The 25,675-nt window shown below is 44.9% G+C and overlaps 1 long non-coding RNA gene across 2 annotated transcripts in view; it reads right to left on the bottom strand.

Moving 5' to 3' along the window:
• Positions 1-18,326, bottom strand: part of LOC149749717 (uncharacterized) — a 207,998-nt gene extending 189,672 nt beyond the window's left edge. For both annotated transcript variants that reach the window (XR_016392844.1, XR_016392845.1), the window contains exon 1: positions 18,060-18,326. This is a non-coding gene — a long non-coding RNA (uncharacterized LOC149749717). The remainder of the gene's footprint in view (positions 1-18,059) is intronic.
• Positions 18,327-25,675: the final 7,349 nt, after the last annotated feature.

Below are 25,675 nucleotides of genomic sequence, written 5' to 3' on the forward strand. Positions count from 1 at the left end.
ACAGAAACAGACTCACAGACTTTGAAAATAAATTTATGGTTACCAAAGGGGAAAGGTGGGGGGGAAGGGATAAATTAGGAGTTTGGGATTAACATATACACACGACTGTATATAAAACAGATAATCAGCAAGGACCTATTGTATAGCACAGGGAACTCTACTCAACATTCTGTAATAACCTATATATGGGAAAAGAATCTGAAAAAGAATAGCTATATGTATAACTGAATCACTTCGATGTACACCTGAAACTAACATAACACTGTAGATCAACTATATACTCCAATATAAAATAAAAATTGTTTTAAAAATAAGCTGTGAGAGCAAGTAAACAAATAGGAATAAAAAGTTTTTCTATAAGAATATTCAGTTGAAGCTCAATATTTTTCACCCTGTATAACTACCTTGAAATCATAAATTTGATATTGTTCATTGTAAAAAATAATGTTTATATATGTCTCTATAGTTTTCAAAACTGTACTACCACGTTTAGTCTCACTCTGACTTCACTATCTTGTGAATTAAGAATTATTCTATTTCAGTGGTTCTGACGAACCTAGGTGCAGGACAGGAATAAACACGCAGACACAGAGAATGGACTTGAGGACACGGGGAGGGGAGAAGGGTAAGCTGGGACGAAGTGAGAGAGTAGCATTGACATACATACACTACCAAGTGTAAAATAGATAGCTAGTGGGAAGCAGCTGCATAGCACAGGGAGATCAGCTCGGTGCTGTGTGACCACCTGGGGGGGGGGATAGGGAGGGTGGGAGGGAGAATCAAGAGGGAGGGGATAAGGGGATATATGTATACGTATAGCTGATTCACTTTGTTATACAGCAGAAACTAACACACCATTGTAAAGCAGTTATACTCCAATAAGGATGTTAAAAAAAATTATTCTATTTCAGGACCAAGAGGATGTGTGTGTGTGGGGGGGGGTAAGATAATCAATTTAATAATTTGGGGGATTGTTACAGGGGAATGGGAAAACCACGACACTTTATAAGGCAATTTATAAGGCAATTTATAAGGCTGAATCTGCTTAAGAAACGTTCATGACAAAAAAAAAGAGTGTAACTTAGAATCAAGGAAATATCATTATAAAAATTTTCAAAATGAGGAAGTAACTTTCCCAAAAGTGGTAGAAGCCAACTTTTAAACTTCTTCTGGTGTCTTTTGCATTTCAGGCTTAACACCCAAGACTAGCATCATCTGGTCCTAATACCTTTTCAAGGCTCGGAGGACAAAGGAGATACAACTCAAAACTAACTTTTGTGCTGCATCTTAAAAACCTTTAAACGATTCTACAAACATTCTCCCTCATCCCCACCTCCTCACACCCCAGCTTTAAGACAGTGCCTGAGAGCTAAAAATGGAAGAACGTGAGCTTCAACTGACCTAAAAAGTGAGAGAAAAGGATGAGCTGAAATGAATTACAAGGAAAGACTGAAGCTTCCCTTCACCAAATGTGGCCAGGGTACGTAAATACAGAGCTGGCTGGAAGTAGGAGGCTGGACTAAATGTCTTTCAAGGTCATTTCCAATCTTTACACATTATTTTGGATGACAGGGGAGTACACATGCTCACATACATTGAAACTTTACCCCAAGTGTATGAGAGTCTGGCATGGATAGCCCTGTGAATTCGATTAAACAGTTAAGTCTTCAAAAATGTTTCTCTTTAGGAGGTCAGAGAGAGCAGTTTTCACAGAATTATACTCTCAGGGACGAAATTCACCTCAGGGGACCATGTGACCCATCCTGGTTTCTTTAGACACAAAAAATATGGTAATATTTTTCCCGCTTCATCTGTGAAACAATAATGACCTGCTTGCTAAACGTGATGCACGTAGAGATCTCAGCTCTATGTCTGGCAAACAGTAAGAGTGAAGACATTTTGGTTAGCATCATGATTATTAATCTATTTTAGTGGACAGATATTTAAATAAACATTATACTATGCGTAAAGACCCAAGAGGAAGACAAAGAAACAGTAGCCACTGCCAAGGAGCTTTGCACCCCAGTAGGGAAAGACATTACTTCCACTGGTGTTGAAAGAGACTAAGTGAGCACCGGACAGAGATGGGAACAGGTAGGGCAGAGCTTGTGTGCTTGGCATAGCAAATCAACACGAGTTCTCACATGAAGAATAAGTTACCCAAAGAAATATGGGACTTCTGTGGGATGAGGACAGTCCTTTGTAATTATTTTTTAAGACCCTAGGTGATATTAAATAATTATGCTTTCCCTATCTCGAGACCCTGAGAATACCAGGTAGGACGGCTCAAGGGGGGCGATCTAACCTGGCCTGCCACACTTCCCTGTGCTCTCTGTGATCTTCAAGAGTACGGTTTACGTAATTCAGAAAGTCCATTCCCCTGCTTCTTTGAGAAATGGGGCTTAAAAAAGGCAGTACTTCAGGTAAGGGATGGCTGTTGAGGCCCCTGGCTCACTGGGGGCGAGAGGACAAGATGGCTGATGACACAATATCTGAGTCCTTCATATAATAGCGGTACTGCAGATCGTAACAGAATTCAATTTGATTGAAATATTTAGCTCCCTTAAACAAGGCAACAAAGCCAAGACATAGAAGCAATCTAACTGTCCATTTATGGATGAATGGGTAAAGAAAATGTCGTTATCTATCTATCTACATACATATACACATATACATGTGTGCACACATATATAAAGATGGAATACTATTTAGCCATAAAAAGAAGGATTGATGAACCTGAGGACATTACGCTAATTGAAATAAGTCAGACTAGAGAAAGACAAATGCTATATGAGCTCACTTATATATAGAATCTAAATAAACAAAAAACCAAGCTCATAGATCCAGAGAACAGATTGCTGGTTGCCAGAGGAAGGGGTGGATGGTGGATGAGGGGAATAGGTGAAGGTGACCAAAACAGTACAAACTTCCAGCTCTAAAATAAGCCATGGGGAGGTACTGTACAGTGTGGTGACTATAGTTCATAATACTGTATTGTGTATTTGAAAGTTGCTACGAGAAGAAAAAACATTTTTGTAGCTATGTATGGTGATACATAGCTTATTCTCGTGGTGATAATCTTGCAATATATACAGATATCAAATCATGTTGTACACCTGAGACTAATATAGGTCAATTATATCTCAAGTTAATAAAGCACGTGTGCGTGCGCACGCGCGCACGCGCGCACACACACACACAGCAACAAGAACTCCTCCTAATAAACCTCCAGGTAGATAGACAGGTAAGAGATCTCTTCCTCACCTTTCTATGAAACTAGCACCAGAATGGGAATTAAGAGATATATGTTTCCAGCCCCAGCTCTACGCTTTTTGTACATTTTGGCAGGACTCTTAACCACCTTACAAAACTCAGTGAGACTCGCTGCTCTCTGGTGCCCTTCTCCTGAAATCCAAGAAGCCAAGACTGATGGAGAAAATGGATGCTAGGGGGATTCCCTTCTGTCTCCTTTTATTTCCTCCCCACCCTCAGAACTGTGTTGGATCATGGAGGCTGAGTTGGCACCAGGGGTGTTTGTCCTGAGTCTGCAGCCTCATAAAACTAGCTTCGGGAAAATGAAAGCTGCATGTATATACCTAGTGTTTGTGTTCACAAGTTGGCCTCTCTGAGTTCATTGTCCCTGTCCATCCATTATCTACTTCACCTCAATCCTCTAGGCCCAAATCTCCCATACTAATTTGGTTATACAACTCATTTCTTTCATTTCCCCCATCTAAAGGTTCCTAAGAAGGGAGAGCTGGCAAAAACCAACAAACAAAAAGAACCAAAAATCAAAACTGAAGAGATGTAAAGAACCTGCATGTTCTGTCTCCTTTACGTATCCTTTATGCTGTTGCACCTTTTACAGGGTCAGAAGCCTCACACTGATAGTAATGAGTTATTCAGGGCATGCTGTGTTACTAGGCCTGTGTGTAATGTAAACAGAATTATTTGCCGTGGAAATACCCAGTCCAATCTCTTAGCAAATTGCAACCCCTGAAACTAGGTCCCTCTGGAAAGCACTTAAATAAATGTATACCTTGTTGGAGAGATTTGCAGCAATTTGAGAGGCATACTGGGTTCTTTCTAATATAAAAATTGATAGTCTCTTCTCCATTTATCATAAAATTTAATGAACAATCATTTATCAGAACCTGTTAATTACCTGATCGTTCATTGTTTGACAGGTTCAGTTGAACCATCAAAATACTTCTCCAAAAAATGCAAGCTATGTGCCACTTAAATATACATGTATGTATATATGTGAGGAATGTTTATATATGTCTGTATTCATTGATTTATGAAAGAAAATTAAGCAGGCTTTTGTATTTTGCTTTGCTAGATTTAAAAAAGCAGTTTTGTTAAATTAAGTTTTCTTCTAGGTTCAGAACTCACCTGGACCCAAAGGCAAAGAGGTTATACAGCACAACCCTACTCTCAAGGACACTTTACAAATTTAACTAGGGAGTTAAGACTTATAAACATGAACTAGATGAAAAAAGCAAGGCTATAAGCAGCCATGACTATATGCCCAGGTACAAATGATACAACTGGTCAGGGAAAGAAGTTTCTAACACGGGATGTAAGTTGCCCAATGCTCCTTTTCAAAGGACCATGAAAAAGACTCCTTCCAGGGTTTAGACCTGGGAAACAGCCTGTCTCTGAGAAACAGCATGATGGCCACCATCCCGAGCAGGTGTAGTCATAGGTGTTTCATAAAGCCTGGAATGGAATCCTGTTGAGTCTGGTAGCCAAACACAAGCTGGAGACCAGTTTAGGGGCCCAGAGGTGGGTTCTGTGAGAACACGGTGCCTGCAAGAAAGGAAGGGTCCCGAGGCCTGGGTTCTCCTGCCAGCCTCCCTTTTTGAACCAAGCACTGAACCTTCTTCAAATCATATTAAATCATGCCTTTAAAAGCTTTTTCAAGTATGATGAAATAACATCTTAGGGTGGGAAGGGAAAGTTTTTTGGAGGTTGTGTTCTAGAAGGAATCAAATTTCTGGATATCTCAGAAAAGGGAAAAGACATAAGGAGAGATTTCTCTCTCCACACTTTGGCCTGGGACTCTCCCTGAAGTGCACCAGCTGACTTCCTAGAACCATCACAGGTGTTGAAGATGAGACCCTTCCCATTCCCTTAGCCCACCATCTGTGTGGAGGGGAGTCTTCACTTCCCAGGACAGCCCTTCTGTTACCATAGAAACGGAATAGCTCACCTACTCTGTGCTCCCATAGAGGTGAGCAATTTGTAACAACCTGTGAGACACAGTGTATCCCTATTGTACAGACAAGCAAACTGAAGCACAGAGATATTCAGAAACTTTCCAAAGTCATACAACCAGCAGATAGAAGAGCAGGGATGGCATCCGAGTCTACACGACCGTCTTCGCATGTCTGCACTGGGGAGGAAGGATGCATGCCCTGAAGACGCCAGGCTGGGGCCTGGGAACGTATGCTCCAGCCTTGCTCCACTGCTGCTACTTCATTACAAGATCTCGGGTGAAGCGCTTGCCTGTTTGGGGCCTCAGTGCTCAACCGAGGACATTGAGCTCACTGCTCTCCCAATTGAAGGCCCAAGATGTTTTGGTAACTAGTTTTCCAAGAAAGAATCCATAGCTTTATGAAGGGATCCATCATCCCTCAATATGTTAAGAACCACTAGTTTAGTAATGTTAAGCTATAAAACTGTACCTGCCAATATTTATGAATACATTTTTACGTTCAGTATTATTCCACAAATTTTGCATATTTAACTCATTTAATCCTCATTAAAAACTCTGCGGCAGGTACGCCTTTTAGAGATGAGGAAAGAACAGCAGAGAGAAGTTAAGTAACTTTCCTAAGGACACACAGCAAGAGGCAGAAGTCAGATTCAAACCCAGGCAGTCTGGCTACAGAGCCCACACTCTTAAACCACTACACAGACACCTGGAGCAGGACTGTGCCTCCCAGCGTTAAAGCTGAAGGTTCAAAGGGCTGAAAGAGTTCAGAGATCATCTGGTTCAGTGGCTTCCAAACTTTTTCGTACTTAGCTGGACTCTATTTTCTTATCACCTACGGTGTCACGTGTCCTTTACAGTAGGCTGGTGCATGAAACAGATGAGAGCTTCTGAGAAGACAGAAAGAACGTGAATGCACTTGTGTGTGTGTGTGTGACTGTGTGCACCTTTGTGTGAGATGTAGGGGTCAGTGTGTGGGAAATGTTAAGTGTCTCAAAGTCCTTCTCCTTTGTCCCCCGTGGTAGCTCTACATCATGTCCTCTGAGGTCTACAGCTGCAAAGAGAGAATGTGAAGATAGCTCATCTTGTCCCGCCCTTCTGTTTTGCAGGGTGTAAAATGAGGCACAGGGAGCTGGGTGTGGACCCAGGCTCCTGGTCCCAGGGCTCAGTCCTCTTTCTGTCTGATCTCCTTTCTGTAACCAGGCTACTGCCCAACTCATGGCCAAAGGGCTAGCACCAGTCAAGGACAAATGCACTCCGTACATACCTTCCAAGCCTCTCCCTGGGCTGCCTGGATGTTTGAATGCTTCTAACCTTCCAGCTGGCTGGGGACAGTCACCTAAGGGCTTTCTAGGACAGGATGAATGGAAGAAAGCTTTGGAGTTGTTTGGTAATAATAGGAAAGTCAATGACAGGAAAATGGTCAGCTCCAAGTGGACGGGGTAGGGGGTCACCTAAAAAGATCCTTATACTCAAGTCACATCACACCATTTGTCCATTTTGAGTGAGGCAGCGGGTAGAGGAGGGAGCGAACACCTCTTCCCCCACCTGCCCCCAAAATCTGGTGAGGCTCGTTCTCCCAGACAGAACATGTCTGGGATGTCATACCTACTTAGAAGACAGCTTTGCAGTCCTCCCTGCCACCTGCCTTCCCTTCTGGGTTTGCCATCATGCCCCTCTGTTGCCTCTGCAGTTGGCCACTGGACCTGGTTGAGTGTTCCAAGGAACAAGCTCGCAGGAGAGCTGTGGCCTGATTTAAACAGGGAGGGAACCACCACGGGGCAGGGTGGGAATCAGTGGCCACAATGCTTCCCAGCAAGTCCCTGTGATGTTGAATGACTGGGCGGGGTTTCTATGCATGGGCAGTGGAGGAACACCCTCCAGGACCACACTGAGGAAGGGAAGCAGGGCATCCTCGTCTGCCTACTTCCTCTTTTCGCACTCAGGGTTCTAGTAAGGGCTGCACATGATCAACTATTCATCCCAGGGAGCATCCACAGGGCACTGGGCATGACGCTAGGTGCTGCGGGAAAACGAAGATAAAGACAGTCCTCATGAGGCTTCCAGCATAAAAAGAGAGGCAAACTTACATCAGATGATAAAGTTTATAATTATCATTGGTAGTAAGCTTCATAAAGGAAACATAAGGAGCTAGAACATATAGCAGTGGGTCTGACTGAGTCTAGGGGTTAGGGCAGGGAAAACTTCCCTGTGGCAGTGATATAACTGAACTGAGGTCTGCAGGGCAGGTAAAATGACTAGGAAGAGAGGCAGGAAGAATATCCAGATGGAGGGAACACCAAGTGCAAAAGCACTGAGGCTACCACACATACTTCTTTATCCACCATGATATCGGTGACATATTGACAAACACATATATTCACATACATACATCCTATTTACTCATCACCTGCTATGCCACACACTTTACATTTTCTCATTTCTTCTTTCTCAAGGTGTTAGAGAGGCAGACACAAACACGGAACAGAGTTACGTGAAATGAGAGGTTATATATGTAGCATAATGGGCAGAAAAAGGAGGGCCATAATAGCCTAGAGGGCCGGTGAGTCAAAGGAAGTTCACGGGAGGAAAAAACCCTTGTGTAAGAGTATGATTTCCTACACAAAGTGAGCGAGGAATACAATGATATCTTAGGCAGGGGGTCCAGTTAACCAAAAGCTGGAGGTAGAACACAGCCCGGTGCCTATACAGGCAACTTGCAGCATTTCAGTGTTACCCAGAGAAACACTGCAAAGCAGAGTGGGGCAGATTAGGCAGGAAGCCCTTGTATGACATCCTTGCATGTGTTTATTTTTTCAATGACTATTTATTGAGCATCTACTACCAGCTAGACCCTAGGGCTATGATACGGCACAAAATCAGACTTGGTCTACGGCCTGGGAATTGGGACTCACACAAAACAAGGACTCAATCAGGTGAAAAAGACAGCCCAATAATTAGAGCAATGGGAGTTGGGGAGATGACTGGGAGAAGTATCTAGAAGCCAGATTCTGTAGACCCTGTTAAGAGTGTTGGTCTTTATTTGCAAAGTAGTGAGAAGCTCCCATAGGGATTTTTTTGGGAGAAAATGTATCTTTACTTTCACTCATCACTAACAGCAATGCAGCATTCTTTGAGTTTTAAACATAGTCAACAAACCACAGTACTATTGGCAGCGCATGTGCCTTTGTCACAAAATCACAGATATTTTCAAATGAAATCTCATAGGGTTTTAAACATCAGCTTTAAGCATGTTCAGATTCATGTTGTGAAAAGATGACTTTGGGTGCTGGGGGCAGGGGGAGGGCATCTATTCTGACTTGGACTCCCTGTCCCTCTCCTAACTCCCATCTATCTGGCAACGGAAGGGAAGCTCGGAAGCCACTCTCCAGCATCATCTGGCCACACAGAAATGCTAGCGGCTTCCACTAACTCTGCTTTTGCAGCCATCTCGGGTTACTAACCACGACGCCTTGCTGACTGCCTCTGAGGCCAACTGCAATGTCTCGGCAACAATTATATTAATATTAGAGCTAGGAATGAGCTGATGGAAAGGTGTTCATGCACGTAATGAGGTTTCAGTTGCATTTTAGGAAAGTGTCAGATAATTTGCTGAGAGACGGCAGAGTTTTTACTGTTTGTCAAGAGATGGGGGGAGGTGGAACTCGAGCTCCTCAGCTTCAGCTACAATGTGAGAAATGTCATCTGTACGAGAGACGCTCAAGGCAGAATAAACAAATGTGACGGGAACAGTGACAGGGAGAGGGGCACAGGAAAAGAGGGGGGGATAGGAGGGGAGGGGGAGTGTACAAAAACATAATTATCACCTAATATTGATCAAGCATCACCTGCACCATCTTATTTAAACACGGCAGCTCTGTGGGGCAGGTATTAACCCCATTTGACACAGGGCTCAGAGTGGCAATTCAAAGCCCTATTTTTTAAACTCCAAAGTCTGATTTTAGAAGACTTGACATTATGCTCCATCCCTAGATAAAAAGGCCTGTAACCGTTATGTGTCTTGGTGTAGAACTGTGGTCTATTTTATATGAAGGGGAAACACTTTCCCCCTAAGCTCAGGTGAATGTCAATATTGTATGTTCCTGTGTGACATTCACGTGATCTGAGATAGTCATCCTGGCCAGTGGTCCCAAGTGTGGGACACGTAATGATTTCCAAGGGGCACATGGAGCCCACACTGAATAAACTGAATCACATAGTAAGAAGACTGGGAAAAACGAAGGGGTTGATATAGAACCAATTACACTAAGTCTGTAGTTGGGATCACCTGGGAGCCTTAATCAATGCCCAGGTTCAAACCCCACCTCAGAGATTCTGATTTAGTTAGTCCTGTGCAGTACTTCTTACACTTTAATGTCCTGTGAGCCACTTGGGGACCTTGGTAAATGCAGATGTGGATTCCCTGGGTGTGGGTAGGCTTGAGATCCTCTATTTCTAACAGGCTACAAGCTCCCAGGGAGGCCAATGCTACTGGTCAGGGGACCTGACTTGGAGCAGCTGGTGTCTAGGTGTAGGCAAAGGTGAGAACCACTGCTTTAATGAGATGGTTTCATTTTGGTGCTTAGCTTTTTTGGAGTTTAAAAAGCTGTCAATTAGAATGAGTTATACATGCACACGGAACACAAATTAAATAGCAATGACCCTCCGTCCCTCTCTATTTCCAATTGCCAGAAGCCTGTTCCCTCTACAGAATCAAATATTGACATCCTTCCAGAAGGATCATTGCACACACAAGCCTAGACGCATGTGTATACACATATTCCTTAAAAAAAAAACAACCCACAAATGGCAGCATTCAGGTCGCACTCTTCAGCACTTTGCTTTTTTCACTTCATGCATCTTGAACATTGTTTCTTAACTGTACGTAAAGAGCTGCCTCATTTTTTTTTAATGGTTAAATATATATAAGTGCATTCACATTGTTGTGTAACCATCACCACCGCCCATCTCCAGAGTATCTCAAGCTGAACCTCCACACGCATGAAATGGTGCCAGGTAACAGGCAACTCTCCTTTGAAACAAGGCAAGAGCTGGTCTCAGAGCCAGAGCTTTCAGTGGACAGCAGGGTAAGGCTAGAGTTTACTCATGGAGCTGTGCATTCATTGTATTTAATTGCAGTCACCTTCTGTGATGAGCAATACTGATTTTCCTCTTACAGTAGCTCTCTTTTAAATAAACTGAAGTTCCATCGAAATAATGATGTCTGGTGAGCTTTAGTGAAGGCTGCCCCTGGCTGTGCCACAGGTGAGAAAGTTGCAGTTCAAGAAGAACTAAAGCACTGGACACTCATCCCCCTTTCTGAGCTGCCAGCTGACATTCTTCTCCACACACTAAGCTGAGAAAACAGCCTTCCCTTCAGCCCCATGACTTGTACCCAATGGCAGCCTTTCTTAGGCCATTTTCTCTAAGCCAGGCCACATAGCAGACCCTCCTCTGTCATCCTTACCAGAATGCTAACCAAGAATGAAGGTTCAGGTCCCTTATGGGATTTTGTGTCCCCTGATAGAAACAGGGAACCCAAACCCAGGCTCCTTACGCTAAAGCAATGGGAGATTGCCCTTCTAGAAAATGGCACCCTTCAGTGGGTGGGTGTCTGGCTTGAGAGCAGTCAGAAGGACCAGCATCCCTCTCACACGGGACGGTGCCTAGCACACCTGGGCTGAAGACAGAGGTAGGTTTGCTGAGCAGCCCACGATGGCGAGAGCTCAGGTTGGGGGCCCAGAGTCCCAGCACAGAGGCCAGGGCTCACCACCCACCAGCTCTGTGACCTCTGGTGGGTCATTTCACTTTGCCAGGGGCAGGGGTTTGTTCAGTGCAAAATAGTGAGGTGGAGGTCTTGTGATGGTGAAATGAGGTAGTATGGGGAAGTGTTTAGCACTGAGCCTGGCACATTGTTAGTGCTTAATAAATGGAAATCTTATCATCCTGGACTCTTCCTGAAGGGGAATTCAAGAAAGGAGGAGATATGGGGAAGAAGTGGGGTCCAGGAACACTCACATGGTCACTGCCCAGCCAGGCTTTCACCTGTGGTGGAAAGAGGTAGAGTGTGTGTGAAAGACCTCCCAGTGCAGCCGTGGCAGGAGAAATGGCATTATTAGATGGGATGGAAATGACGAACTTCACCCCGAAAAGAGAGTCCAGACTAACTCAGAAAGTAGCTGAGCAGAGAAATACTGAGAAGCTGATAGAGGAAAATGTGCTCCCAAATGTAATAATTCTAATACCCAACATTTAACCCTCTCCCTTCTGTTTCTTCGTAAGCAAAACAAACAAGTATCTGAAAAATCTGCAATAAACATGTACTTTTTTGGTTGTTTTTGATCCAGGGAATAAACGCTTGAGCCTCTCTTATGTGCCCGGCACTGCTCTAGGGGTCGGGGAACAGTGACACAGGAGCAGGTCCTTGCACTCATGGGTGTACATCCCACTGGGTCCCCTCCCAGCCCTTGACTCGGTGGCCCATTCAACTCGCCAGCGTACAACCCCTGCTTCTCTCTGAGTGTCCTGGAAAGGCAGCGGTATTTGGTGTTCCTTCTGCAATGCAGAGGGAGGGAAAATGGATGGTTGTATTCTCAGAGGTAAGCACAAGCATTTGTTTGGAAGCTCTCTCAACCGTTAGGAAACTAAAAAGATTTACATTTATCCATGAGGTATCTTTTGTGACGAGGACAGCAAATACAGCAGCAGGGGTAATGAGTAATGGCCAGGCTTGGGTTGGAGCTGCTCGGGTCACTGATCAGGAGATAGGCAGATAAGGAGCAGTGCAGCGAGGCCTGGAAAACGTCCTTAGCACGAGTGGCAAAAGCAGACTGCATGCAAGGGAAAGACTTGTGTGTGATCTCTTGGTAGAAAAGGAAAAATTTCACATCGAACCATCAGCCAGTGCATTATTCTGGTCAGGGCTATAGATTTTTACTTTGAAAGCAGTGGTTCAAATCCCACCTCCACTACTTACTTAATAGGTGCTTAACCTTAACCAACTTGAGTGTCCTCATCTGAAAGTGAAGAGCGCCATGCTTACCTCATTAGGTTGGTAGGTGAATTAAGGGAAATGGTACACATAAAGGGGTCAGTATAGTGCCTGAGACACTGTAGGAAATCTTAGTGCCTGAGACACTGTAAGAAATCTTATTACTAGATGTATGCAGAGTTGAACAAAATGAAAGCAGTGTTATGCTACTGCAGAGAATAATTTGTGCAAGATCTCATAGACAGTAGAAGGGCATGGTGACTAAGATTTAACTAGATTTCCCCGACTCCCTTCCGCATTTACACCTGGTAAGAGCCCAGCTGAGTAAGCACTGCTTTCGAGGGATGACACTTTCTTGACAGGCAGCCACGATGCAGCCCACCATTTTGTCTGCTTTTGTAAATAACATAATTCACAGCCCAGTCATCAGGCTAAGATGCCAATTACTGAGTTACCTCACAGCCCTGAAAATATGCTTTATAATCTGATCAAATTCAGCTTGCTCTTAAACCAGACCGAAAAGTGAACAAAGAAGGAAGGAAAAGTTGGAACAGCTTAGAAGGGTTACTGTTCAAAAGAAATAGGCTGAGGGTGCCTTGGAGAGACGGAAACTCTGCCCTCATTCTTTCCTACTGTGATATTCCTGTGACCACGGGGTTACGGGGAGAAAGCCAAGTTGATTCATTAAGGAGTTCAGCTGTGTCTGGAGAAGTTGGAGCAAAAGGAAAACAGCTCACGGTCCAGGGCAGGAAGGACCAGCGAAACCAGGTGAGGCAGGTTTGTCTACAGCGCACCCCCCCCACCCCCCGCACCGCCCCCGTGGGCCTGGCCCAGCAGGACCGGTTTTTCCATGGCTAGTTGGGAATGTGTTATCACAGCATCTCAGAGAGGGTGACTCAGGCAGGAGGAGTTTGGGGTTGATGAGCACAGAGGTGAAGAACACGTGTTCAATCACACAGGTTTGGGTATATGTCCTGGTGGTGCCACTCAGTTGGGTGTCCTTGACCATGTCTGAGTTCCCCTGAATGTCATCTTACTCTTCCCTCAAATAGGCAGGATAATACTGGAACCTACTTGAGAGTATTGTTAAGATTCCATGAACTAGTTAAATAAACTCACACATAGCAAATACTCAATAAAAGGAAGCTGTTAATTATTAATTACTGTCATGATTGGGGAGGCATCTCAGAGCCATGCACAGTTAGTGCTGGCAGCAGCAAGATGGGGGCTTCCTGGGGGTCCTGGTTGCTCTCCCATTGCATGCTGGGATCCTGCAGAAGCAAGTCCCCACCCAGGGAGAATGAACCCGTACAATAACTCCAGTATCCAACTGGGTACCACGACCGAAAGAACACAAGTGCTGGCATCTGTCTTTGACCAGCCCAGGACAGACCCCCGGACAGTTTCCTCTGGTCACTTACGCCAACATAGATGCTAACTCAAGAGACTGTGTATCAACAGATTTCAGCCAGCCAGCACAGGACGATGTTATCACAGAGCTGAAAGAAGGCCCCTAACCGCTCAGGTAAGAGCTGTGTCTTGAGGAAGAGGAGTGCTACTGACTGCTTTTAATGAGCAAACTTATCACCACAAGGCCAGTGTGGTTGCCTGCCCACAGACAGAATCCTGAATAGAGGAGAGAGTTCTGGCTGGTTTGATGATAACCTAGAGGCACAGCTTGAGACATTTCAATAAGATACTTTAGTTAACAACCTAAAAATGACATAAGTAGGTATGTGCACAGAGAGAATGTAGGTTGGGTCTTGGAGTGTGAACTCCTGTCAAACTGAGTTCCTGGAGGAATGTGCATTTCCTTTCAAGTTTATAGAGGAAATAACGACATAGAAGAGGGAAGGCTTGGGATGACCACAGTCGGAGGTTTGCATCCTAGCCCTATGACCTGACTCTTCATCAGTTTCTGTACTTGGGAGTGTAGGATAGGAGTGAGAAGACCTCGCTCATAGGAGGGCTGAGGGAAAAGCAGCAGTGGCAGCAAACATTTGAGTGGACGTTATATACCAAGCACCGTTTCAGCCCCTTACATGTATCCACTTAGACAATGCTCACAACACCACTAGGGGAAAAGTTCAGCAATATCCCCATTTATAGATGGGGAATCTGAAACAGAGTGGTTGAGAAACTTACCCAAGGTCACACAGCTAGCATCTGACAGAGCCAGGCACCCTAAGCCACAAGCCCACAACTTTACCACCGTGAGTGACCGCCTGTTGCACGTGTGTTAACATGAGGACAATGCTTCCATCAGTACCGAGTAGGAAGAAGTAGTTAATAAATGTTGACTATCATGATTATATCATTAACCCCTAGCATGGCATGTAGTATCTGCAGATTCTCCAGAAGATTTAAAGAATTTAAAACATTTTGGGTTCAGCCTGGTATCAAACTTATGCTCCGGGTTAGGGCTGATGATTTTCACGTTTCCTCTTGGTGAGATGCACCATTTTGCTTTCTTTTTGAAATATGTGTCATTTTCTTCAAAGGTCACTTCGAGAAAAGGAGTATCGGTAGAACATTTTTCTAAATCTTGGTAAACAAGATGTATGGAAAATGGTGAAATAAACCTGCATCATTTCAATGAACCATCACTGGCATCTTCTCATTGGATGACATCCTGTGGGGATGGCAGTCCCGGGGATGTCGAATTGTATATGACGATCCTAGCATAGTGTGGCCCAGTAGACAGCAAGGCACCTGGTACGTAAGTGCAAGTGCTCTTAAGTCAAGCAGCACGTGTTCAAATCTGGGTTCCATCACTCCCTACCTGATGACCTCCTACCCTCCGAGTCTCACATTCCCCATTTCCAAAAACAGGAATAGTCAGCATGACCATGAAATGAGATTATCCAAGGAATCGTTTTAACATTTACTAAGTTCTCGGGAAAAGTCCGCTGCCAATATTGCAATTATCTGCACCATGGTCTAAGGACTCGGGAGAGGATTACTGAGAAGCCTGGCCAGGATTCAAGTCAAGGTCTCTGGACACTTAATGTCATTCTCTTTCCCTGATACGACTTTGCTAACGGACGTCTTCCTCCTCAGAAAATCCTCAGGACTCTGGCTTCGCTCCTAATTCAAAAATATATTTTCTTTCAAATAAGGCCTATTTTAAAATCTGGAAATCAAGAATAGTACAAGAGAGTAGAACAAGATAAAGAGTGCCTTAAAAAAAGAATCACAGAACCACCTGAGGATATAAAACCAGAAGTCCCTTAAATCAAATAGGGCCAGGGCTGATGTCAGAAAGGCTTACCACACATTACAAGGAAGAACACATAAGAACAAGAAGGGGCCCATAAAAACCACCAGCGTGTGACATACTGCCAAGCGCTGTGTGCCTGTCATTAGGCTGGATTCTAATGCTGATCGCTGCAACGCAAATCATCTGGGTGTCAATTAAAGCGTGTAAGTCGATTCTTGAGGTAGCTGCCTAGGAGAAGGAGTCCTGCAGAGAAGTCTCTTCCTCTGATAGATTTCTTTTGGAATTGTGGATTTTCTGCAAGTGAAATTCTCCAAAAGAAACACACCTCCCTGTGTATTCTCTGCCCCTCACTGCTTGCAGGGCCAGGCGCTTGTAAAGCAAGAGATATATCGCACTGGTTTCTACATCACTGTCACCCCGAATACTCTGAAACCTCACCGGCTATCGAGGGCAGCTATTCTCAGGCCATCTTACAGAGGAGAAACACGAGAAGTGGAGGCACTAAAGGGACGTGCCCACAATTGCAGAGAGCGGTAGAGCCCATAGAGACACTTGGGACCCCGTGTTCCTAAGCATGGGCCTCTTCCCACCCCACAAATGAATGACACTCAAAATAGCAAAAGGTACGTGCGCAAAGGCTGGTGGGAATTTGAATGAGAGGCTTGATGAAGCAGGGCTGGAAGCGTGCACTCTCAGCTTTCTGAAATCACATTGGCATGCCAAGTACCCCAGGTATGGCCAAGGTCAATACCCTGTGTCCAGAAGGGCGTTGCTGGGCTGACTCATAGGCCGTGTTGCTTATCAAGACTGGCCAGCAGAGCCAGCCTTATCATACCTTGCTGGTTCTCAGGGAATGAAATCCACTTGATAGATTTCAGCCTTTTTCCCTATGTTACTCCAAGAATGCAATCAGTTGCCCCTTGAGCGCTTGAAAACGCAGACGCTCTTTACTTCAGTTTCCAGACCAACACGTTCGACTTCCCAAGGAAGACTGAGTCGAGCTGTTGGATAAGAAGGAGGCGATGATACCTCCTGATCCCTTCTATTATTTACTGACTCGATAAACTTTAACCCAGCCCCTGTTACTGGGAGATATAAGCCCTGGGGACCCAACAGTGTCCTGCAGGCAGAGGACATGTACGGTACCTACCCTCATGGAGTTGTACTTGGGAGACAGACAATAAACAAGAGGACAGACTTTCAGATTGTCATCACTATAATGACTATAATCAACACTATAAGGGAGTATACATGGGGATGGCAGTGGTGGGTCTACTTGTGTTGCTGGGTCTAGGAAGCTCTCTTAAACAGGCAACATCTGAGCTGCAGCCTTATTGAAGGGAGAGCACCAAACACAGGAAGAGCCCAGGGAAATGTGTTCCAAGCAGAGGGAAAACCACAGGTCCTAAGGAGGGAAAGAACAGCTGGCTCACCACGAGCTGAGGGACCCTGTATTAGGTGAGGTTGGGGAATGGGCAAGGGTTGGAGTCATGAGAGGCCTGGTAAATTGTTTTGGGGGTGTTGGGTTTAATTCTAAGAGGCCACAGGGCACTGGCCCAGTGTCCAGCTCTCAAAGGCATTCCTTTCCTCTGGTGTTTTAAAGACCAGCTCCACTGCTCAGCTGTAATCTTTGAATTCTTAATGGCACAGCACATGGGGATTACATCTTGCTGACAGTGAGCTCTTAACAGTTTCTGAATCCACAAGAAGGGGCTATTGAGGCCTGAGAAGCAGAGACCCAGGTCTAAATTAATTCCTGAACATGGCAGGGGGAGATGGAGGCTGTCAGCTTTGTTCTGCTTGGAGAAAGCCTCTTTGCAAAGCCTCTTCACAGGTGGTTGCCTCTCACCTCAGTACACTTTGAATCTGAAAGACACTTGGCTAAATATGACCTCATGGATATAAATCAAGAGTGTGTACTGAGATCAGCAAACCCTGGTTTGCCTCAGTTAACCTGCCTGACCTTCAGCCCCCTCATCACTAATTGTAGATAATACCAACACCTGCCACACGGGCTGCAACAAAATGAAAAGTGCTTCACCATCATGCTTTGCAAATCATAAGCTCTCAATAAGCTCTTACCCTCACTATTTATTCATTACCATCAAAAATCCAACTCTCTGTCTCACGTTTACTCTTCCTCACACAATGTACATCTTTCAAAATCCTGCACAATGGTTTTGTAAGCTTTTGGAAAGAGCCCCTGAAACAGTACAGGTAATGACCAATGCCTGTATATCATGGACTCTCCATACAGGTAATTCATTCCAAGCTATCGACAGCAAAGGCAGAGGCTGTCTGCTCAGCAGCGCACGGAAACAGCGGGGACCACATCGAGTGACCGCTATCACCGCCTGCAGCTACCCTCATGACCCAGTCAACGGCACGCACGGGGCCTTCCAGTGTGAACAAAGAGCTCCCCAAGTAGAGCACTGAGGTTCCATGCGAGCCCGGAACTGCAGGTGGCTGGCGGTAGACACGGCTGCAGCACCCAGAATACAGAGGCCTGGAGCAGCCTCAGAGGTTCCCTTGGAAGCAGCATCCCTACCCCAGGACAGCAAGCAGTGGGGAGAGCTGAGAAGAAAAGCGCAACCCTTCCCCACAGTCTTAGCATCAAGCAGGGTCCGTACCTCCTCTGTCCTTGGTGCAGGGTCCACAGCTATGACAGGGGGAGTCAGCACGCCTTGGGCACTCCTTGGGTTTTTCTTCTGGTGGGGAACTGTAGCGGGGGAGACTGGGTTGCAACCCCCTCCAGTTACCCCATCAAGCGGGCGTGACAGCCACGAGAGAGCTTCCTTCTCATGCCTGGCTGGAGCAGGCAGGCGCAACCGCTTCTGAAGCCCAGCCTTCAGTGTCACACACCTGAACACAATTCCTCCACCCTATATCCTCCTCTCCCGGCCCTGCTGCAGAAACCTGCTTAGCCCCGCCCTCCCCACGGCCTGGCTGTGACCTGGTCTTTACCAGCCCAGCTCCTGCCCCTGCAATTTATTTTGAGAGAGAGCCCCTGGGTTGGAGTGAGAATTTAGGACTTTAATCCAGCTGAGGGAAAATGGGAAGTATCCATTTTCTGGTGATTAATTTTTAAAACTGTAGGAATTTGAAGGTCAGGTGTCAGGGGATGGGGGCACTGTCCAGCTGCTTCAATCCAGGCCAAAGAGCTACATCTCTCTGCCCGAGACTTGGCTATATCACATCCTAACTTCCGGGGCCCAGCTTTTCCCAGGACCGGTGCAGCGACTACCTGTATTCTCAGTAGAAAGGTGGGAGAGAGAACTTGAGATCCAGGTTGAAATCTGCCCACCAGGCCAAAACGAGATTCTGTTTCTTCCTCTGTGAAGTATTGGGGAGGTCAGTAAGGAAAGTTTAACAATGCACCCCATGTCTGTTACTAAAAAGCACTTGGTCATCCCAGCTAATTGCTGTTCCACTGAATCCACAGGCGGTCTTAACATAAGGAGTTAAATGATCCTTGAAAAAAGGCATCGTTACTCAGGTGCCAAATCTAAGCATTTGGGATTTTATTTCCCTACCCTGACAAGTATTCTGTCTCTCCAGATGAGAGGTCTGCAGACTTTAGGATTCATAGAAATTATCCAGGTATTAAAAATGAAGATTTCTGCATGAAACTTTCAGATTCCAGGAAGGCTCAGGAAACCACATTTTAAAAATTTTCCCTAGGTGATTTTGATGTGGGTGGTTGGTGCCTGGACTTTAAGGAATACAACCCTAGAATAGGCCTAAGTTCTCCCATCCCAGCCTGGCATTTCTAGGTGGCTTTTAAACTCAGCCGAGGACCAGCTGTTCTCCATTGTTTTCAATTCACTCTTTTGCCCCTGCCCTCAGGAATTTTCCAGCTGACTCCAGTATCTTCCTCCTCCGTTTGAAAATGAGCTTTATCAGAGGAAAGAGTGTTAGCTTCGCCAATACTGCAGCTATAAGAGGCCTTAGAAATGACATCATTGAAGCCTTTATCATACCAGCAGACACCAACGACATTAAGCCCTAGTTCTGCCCTTTCTCCCACTGGAGGCCCAGACCTCACACTACAATCACCGTCCTGGAGCAAATCCCCCCATGCCGGCCCCTCCCCAGGTGCAGTCTCTCTCATAGTACTTCCAAAGAGAAGCCAGGTGTGTGGGCCTCACAATCAGTTCTTCACCCTGCCCTACGGCCGACACAATCGGTGTTCAGGTCCCTTGTCTCTTGAGTCAAGTTTAGTTTTTGAATGAGATTCTCACATCCAACCTGCTGTCCTAAATGGAGTTCTTATACAGGCAACTAGATCTCATATGACTGCCTGTCCATGCCAAACATTTTAATCCTAAGACAACTACAAAGCACATTTACTAAGCACCTAATATGGGCAGAGGCCTGTGCTCAGCTCAGCAAGGGGTGTGAAACTATAGGTAGCTCAAGTAATCCATGGGATACAAAAGGGAAACTAAATAAAAATGTTTTCTTGCCTTGTCAACGCAGTTCTGCCAGACTTTCCCAATACTCACAACCTTCAGACCAAAGGAATGGTAGCACAGCCCAGTGGTTACAAACACAGGCTTTGGCTTGGATTCAAACCCTTTCTCTATCAGCTCCCAGCTGTGTGGTTTTGGGCAAAGCACTGACCTTCCCTCTGGAATATTAGTAGTACTTATTTCACAGGCCTGTTACCAGGATGATATGAATTAATATGTATAAAGTGCTTTTAACAGCAAAAGTGCTTAAATATTATTATTATTATTATTCAGGAGATCCTGAACACTGTTACCACGTATTTATTCGCACTATAGAAGATTCATAATGTTTTCTCACCTAAAGACCAATAACGCCTTCCAAACATTTGCTCCATTTGATTTATGCTTCTCAACTCTATGTTCAAGGTTCTTTAATTAGTTTTTCCATGGTTCCTTCATGTATTTACTTAACTTTTTCTATTGAGGATGTACTACATGTCAAGAACTGTGCTAGGTCCTGCTGATACAATCAGTGGAAGTCATCTCCCTGCTCTGAGGAGTTTACAGCCCTTTGGTGAACCGGATATTGACTGAAGTCACACAAAAATTGTGAAATTAAGATCATGACAAGTGTTGAGAGGGAACAGTGCCTGGTGCTGAGAAAGCACGGGAGAAGGGATTTGACCTGGTCAAAGGGTTAGAGTAGAACTGGGCTGTGAAGGAAGAGATGGAGTTGGCTACGTGGAGTGGGGGTGACCAGTCAGAATGTTACGGATAGAGAGACGCCATGTGCCAGGTGTACTAGTCAATTTTGCCGCAGTAACAAATGACCTCCACGTCTCAGTGGCTTATGCCATAAAGGTGTATTACTTGCTTATTTTACAGGTAGTCTATGGGTTGACTGCAGCTCTGCCCAGGCTATGACTCTGCTTCTCATTCAGGGACTCAAACTGCAGGAACAGTCCCTATGTGAGATATGGTATTCTTGTAGCATAAAGAAAGGTCAGGAGCACTGGTGGAAATGTGCCATGACTCTGAGGGCTTTTGTTGGGCGTGGCCTTGTTCTGTTTACATTCCTTTGGCCAAAGCCCGAAGTCAATGGGACAAGGAAATATGGTCCTAAACACTGGGGACATAGCAAGGTACAGGGCAGTTGACAGGAATGTGATCCTCCTACAGGGAAAGGGATGGGAATGAATAACTGCAAAAATAATATAATTTACTACATTAGGGCTCTGTGGTAAGAGGCCTGTGTGGCTAGTGGTGAGAGAGTTGGTAGGAACATAGGAGAGATGAGGGTGGAGAAGGAGGTGGGGACACGCCATGGAAAGAATCTGAACTTTACACTGTGAGCAATGGAAACACTGACCTTTACCTGTTCAATCTCTTTCCTTAGTTGTGAAAAAATACTTTCCATGTTTTTCTGGTTTCTGAAGTTATACATGTTTATTATAGAAAGTGTGGACATGGCAGATACATTTTTTAAAAGTCACCCTTAACGTTACAAGTCAGAGAGAACCATCATAGACTGATACTTTGTTGAATATATTTCTAGACTTTTTGATGCTATTTAAATATACATAAAGTATTCTTACAATCAAAATTGGATCATATTCTCTATCAGTTGTTATGAATACTCTCCAAGTTATTAAACAGTCTCCCCATTGCCTCATCATACGGATGCACCATAGTTTAACCAGTCCCCAACTATTGGACATATAAGTTTTTCTAATTTTTCCATTTTATAAAAATTTCTAAAGAATTCTGCAATGGAGTTGTTTAGATTCAGCAACATCCATATCATTTGGTAGATGTGGCAATGTTATCTTAAAGGGTATGACAAATTTAAGGCCTCTGATACATATTGCCAATTGTCCCTTGAGAAAAGTCAGAGCAAATCACACACAACCCTAGAGCAGGATTTGCCAACTCGGTTGAAAATTATTTTACATTGCCAATTTAATCAGTGGAAGATACAGTCTTACTTTAATTTTGCATTTATTTGATCATTCAGGACAGACCTTATTTTCTATAATTCCCAGTGCTTTCATCAGGGAAGGACTTACCTGATTAAAATGCTGGGCCGTTTGCATCTTCTTCTTAGAATGCGCTCCTGGTTTCTCTTCAGCAAATTATGACTACTTTGTCCCTTACGACTCTGTAAGATTTTCTTCTGCTTCCTATAAGAAGCCTTCTTTGCCTCCATCTCTTTGCTGTGGAAGCTGCCAGGAAAGATGTGGACAGTCGGTTTTACGTATATGATAGGAGGTCATGGTTCCATACACCTCGTCTCCCCATATGGAGAGAGTGTTTCCGAGATTGAATTTTGTTCCCCCCTAGAGTGACTCACTCTGTCATCTACATGCCTTATAGTCCATAAACATTTGTGAATGACTGCTAAGAAGAGCCATAATGGCACAATGGGCGGGTAAGTTTTGACCTGATGAATGACTCACTTGTGGATACTGGCACATGGCTATATTAATAAAAGATTATGGACCAAAGATCATTGTGAATGCTGCTCAGGAATTCTTTTTTGATTATATTCTAACATCAATCTTTCAACTTTCATAACAGAGGTTAGCAACAGCACATCTGATTTGATAGACACCCAATTACTTATATCTCTCTCTGACATATATACTTTTCCTCCTAGCCAGAGTCAAAGAACTTTTACCCATTTGATATGTGGTGTGATTCCCAGTTAACTTTTAATAGAGATTGGATGGTTTTCCCCTCCTGTTACAGGTTGTGCTAATGTCTTGTCAAGCTAGTCTGACAATGTAAATTGTACCTTCACGCTCCCCTTCTCATGTTACAGAGGGGCCAAGCCTTACAACATGGAAAGGCCATTAACGGAGCATCGGATTATGTCAGTAAGGAACGCGGAGAAAAGGGCAAACCTTGTTGACGTGGTCTTGCTTCCTGGGGTGGAATCCTGGTGGATTAAGTGCTTGCAAGTCTCTCAGAGGCCTCGGTGGATTGGGTTTATGATGATTTCTTTCTGCACTGGCATCGCTTGCGCCCCGTCTTGAAGGAGCGGGGACTAAAGCCTGTCAATTCTTTGTCTCATCATGTCACTCCTTCTATGCTCATTCTGTACCACTGAACCCAGAAGCAATTGTAGGATTATTCCCTCACATAGCTCCACATAGCCCCCCTCAGTGACAAGAATGGTTACATGACATCAGATCTATTTGCCTTCCCTACATGTTTCAATATTATCAGATGGTGTTTGAATATAGTATACAGTCTACCATATAGTCTCACTGCTCTCTCGCATCTCACAAATATTACCTATGCCTTCAAATAGATGCCCATCTCCTTCCAGAAATAGTGAGATTTTGGGTTTTAATCATTGTTTTCCAAATAAAGCCGAGGCACCACCTGAACAGGTGTTCTGTCCATGAATTACTTAATTAAAACAGCTCGCTGAAGGCCGCTGAAATACCAGAAGAAGAGAGCAAAGCACAGAGACTTATTTATTTATTTATTTATTTATTTTTTGCGGTACGTGGGCCTCTCAGTGCTGTGGCCCCTCCCGTTGCGGAGCACAGGCTCCGGACGCGCAGGCTCAGCGCCCATGGCTCACGGGCCCAGCCTCTCCGCGGCATGTGGGATCTTCCCGGACCGGGGCACGAACCCGTGTCCACTGCACCGGCAGGCGAACTCTCAACCACTGCACCACCAGGGAAGCCCCACAGTGACTTAATTTTGAGTAAATCCTTTATTAAAATGGAAGGAAAGACAATCTGGTCTACTTCAACTTAGGTGAATGCATTAAAAAATGCATCGGCAAAGAATGATGCCTTGTAATAAAGCAGTGTTTCCAGAGTGGGGTAGGAAGACCACCTACATTAGGATGATTTGAGGAACGTGTGACACGTTCAGGTTCCTGGTTCTGCCCCAGACCTACTGAACTCGCCGAGGGTGCAGCCTGGATCTGCCTATTAACACCCACCGTGCCAGATGATTTCTTCATACACGAAACTTTGAGTGCCGGTACAGGGCTTAATGATCTTCTGTGGGAGAAGTCTGAATGTGATGTGGTCTTCGTAAAACTCTGTGTGTTGGAACAGTGTTTAATGTCTCCCTTCTAAATTAAACTGTGTGTCTGGTGAAGACAGGGACCGGTGACTTCACTCCCGTATTCCCAGGGCCCAGCATGGTGCCTGGCCCATTCCTTACCTGCTGGATCAGAAACTCCAGGATTCAGGCCCATCTTTATTTTAACAAGTCCTGCAGGTGAGCCTGATTCATGCTACAGTTTGAAAAACCCTGGTATAAAAGAATCTTTTCAGAACAACTATTTGCTCCTTAAGAGTAGGAGCCTGCTGCCCTTCCCACTCACCCGCCCACTTCAAACGGGATATGCTTCGGTCTATATGATACCATATATCTTTTAAGACAGAATATATTACGTGATCCCAGGCAGAGTTTCAAGGAAAGGAAATATTACCTCCATTTGACAACAGAGGACAGTGAAGTACATTGAATGGAGGTGACTTGTGTGAGGTTGCGCAGCTGATAAGGGACAGACTTGGTGTTTAATTCAAGGTCTCTTAGAAACTTATGCCACATTCTTCCTTATTCTTCTGCTAATTGCCTAGGTTCTGGCTTATGTTTCATTGGGCTGCATGAGGACTCTTGTGAGAGTTTTTTAAGGGGAGAAATAATAGAGTCTCTTCTTGCATCACTAATGGCATCACCCTGAGGACAGCTGCCTTGTGGGACCTTGAGATCTGAGTAGTTTCCTGAACATATCATCCAGAAGTGATTTGGAGGGATTCACTGGGACTTCTAGGCTGGAGAGGCAGCCTGATTATTGTGGAATTCTCCCCTCTTACATCTACCAAACAGTCCTTAAAAGCTATGTATTTTAAAAATTCTGTTCCAGATGGGGCTTCCCTGGTGGCACAGTGGTTGGGAATCTGCCTTTTAATGCAGGGGACACGGGTTCGTGCCCCGGTCCGGGAGGATCCCACATGCCGCGGAGCAACTGGGCCCATGAGCCACAACTGCTGAGCCTGCGTGTCTGGAGCCTGTGCTCCGCAACAGGAGAGGCTGCGATAGTGAGAGGCCCGTGCACCGCGATGAAGAGTGGCCCCTGCTTGCCACAAATAGAGAAAGCCCTCGCACAGAAACGAAGACCCAACACAGCAAAAATAAATAAATAAACTCCTACCCCCAACATCTTCAAAAAAAAAAACAAAAAAATTCTCTTCCAGAAACCAAATTAAGTCATATGTCTACAGACTGGAGGAGATCAGAGTAGGCCTGATGGAAGAATATTCATTGGGAATAAATAAACATTTATGCTGAAGACAGATCTGTGCTTTTTAAAAAAAATAGAGTAGTGAGTGAGGTCATGCTTGATTGGCCCAGAGCAAAGTAGGTGACATCATCCATTCATTCATTCACCCTCTAGGCCCACTTTGAACTCATGGTTGCGTGAATACAAAAGACAATGCCATTTCAAATATAGCAAGACGGGTGCCATGACAAGCAAAGGCAAGATGCTGTGGAAACATGTAAGAGGGCAAACCAATCAGGTACGGGAGTTAAGGAAGGCTTCCTGAAGGTAGCGAGCCTAGGACCGGAAGATTTTATAGGCACTGCCAGATGAGGAGTGTGCAAGGAGAGAAATGTAGGGAGAAGGAAGGGGTTTCTCAGCACAAGGAGCTACATGCAAAGAGTCTACTGCAGAGTCAGGTAATCTAGGCCTTGTAACTATACCCCAACTTATCTCTGTTCTTGGGGGAATCTAAACCAAGATAGAGACTGGAAGACAGGCT

Source organism: Delphinapterus leucas, chromosome 3 (assembly GCF_059928025.1).
Source record: "Delphinapterus leucas isolate spDelLeu-1000000601 "Yukka" chromosome 3, BTC_Dleu_Yukka2, whole genome shotgun sequence".
In the NCBI taxonomy this organism is placed as follows: domain Eukaryota; kingdom Metazoa; phylum Chordata; class Mammalia; order Artiodactyla; family Monodontidae; genus Delphinapterus; species Delphinapterus leucas.